The sequence below is a fragment of the Citrus clementina genome, unplaced genomic scaffold, assembly GCF_000493195.1.
Source record: "Citrus clementina cultivar Clemenules unplaced genomic scaffold, Citrus_clementina_v1.0 scaffold_2, whole genome shotgun sequence".
In the NCBI taxonomy this organism is placed as follows: Eukaryota; Viridiplantae; Streptophyta; class Magnoliopsida; order Sapindales; family Rutaceae; genus Citrus; species Citrus x clementina.
In genome coordinates this window covers 21,336,567-21,338,401 of record NW_006262688.1, presented here as the reverse complement: position 1 = coordinate 21,338,401, position 1,835 = coordinate 21,336,567, and positions in this window count along the sequence as shown.

Genomic DNA, 1,835 nt, shown 5'->3' with positions numbered 1-1,835 from the left:
AATAGGATTTATACCACAAATAAATAGGCAGAAAAATAAACCAACACAAATCAAAGCAAAAACCAACCACAAAATATACAAATTTTTACGTGAAAAATCCAAATTGAGAAAAACCACGGACCGTAGTCTGATATAATCTTTCACTATATTAATGAGATTACAAAACAAAATCTTATATAGATAATATTAGAGGTTAACAACATCAAGAATCTTAATATTCTTGACTCACAATTACAGTCTAATAACCATCTCTCTAATAAGTGAGTATCTCAAATAACAGCTAACAAGAGAATAAAATAAAGATCAAGACTGGTAGGATTGTAGAGAGTGATGCCAGGAACTTACCCTCAAAATTTGAGAGAAAACGAAGTTAATTTCGTCTTCCAATCGTCCAATAAAAAATTGAAATCCTAGCCTCCAAATCTAATTTCACGTGACTGTTCTCTCTCGTCTTTTCTTCACTCGTCATTTTGCGATATCACAAATTAGGTCAGCGGATTGCCTTCTAAAGCCAAATTTCTTGGCAATTTTTATCCAAGTCCAAAGCTTAATGTTAATTACACATCAAGCAAGCCTTTTTAGACTTTGGGCTTTTGGGCCCCTAAATGAGATGGACCCAACAAATCTCCCCCTCTAGATCATTTGAGGGGCACTGCTAAGCCCTCTTTTTGCATACATCTTTTCAGCTTGTCCTTAGGTACTGGCTTTGTCATCATATTTGACCTATTCTTCTTTGTGTGAATCTTTTCAATCTTCAACTATTTCTTCTCAAGCACGTCTCGTATCCAATGATATCTCACATCAATATGCTTGGATCTCGAATGATATGTCGAATTCTTTGCTAAGTGAATAGCACTCTAACTTAGGGATGGCAATGGGGCAGATATGAGTTGGATCTACTCTGCTCCAGATCCATATCCATAATAACAATTAAGATCCGTATCTGCTCCAAATCCATCATGAATCCATATTTTTCGCTCCATATCCAAATCCAAAAAAAAAATAAATATCTATATCTGCTCCAAATCCGAAAAAACAAATTAAAATCTAAATCTGTTCTAAATCCGTCATGAATTCTAAAACTTAGCAATAAAAAAGTAATAATTATTTAGAATGAAAATTGAAGGCTAAAATGTATTGATAACAAATAAATTATATAATTTTAAAAAAAATATAATAAATATTGTAACTTTTACTTTTACACAAAACAACAAATAAGAAAGATAATAAAATATCCTTCAAAAGTAATTGCACGAGTAAGATCAATCTAATATTATATTGTCTCCTTCATCATTTTAATATCCACGACACACCCACCCTCAGTCCTACAACATTAGATTATGACATATAAATTAAATATGATTTATATTTAGTGCTTTATTATTTTTATTATAACCATATTTGACTAAATATATGAATAACTATATTCCTTAAAAATTATTTAGTCAATACAATAAAATAAATTACCATGTTGTATTACTTGACTTGCAATTTGAATATTATATGTACATGCTTTGGGGCTGGCTGACCTTTAAATTTACAAAACTAACCTTTAAGTTTGAAGAGTTTAAATGCATGGTAAATATCACTAATGTGCTATGAATAAAATTTATTATCATTATAATTCCACAATTGTTAAGAAACTTTTAAAATAAAATAAAATTAAAAGATTGGTGGATATGGATATGGATTTAGATATTAAGATAGATCCAAACCTGCTCTAGATCCATCTTAGATCCACACACCGATATCCAAATCTGATCCAAATTTATTTTAAACCGACCCAAATCCGATCCAATTGGATTTGGATCACGTGGATCTTGGATCAGATCCAA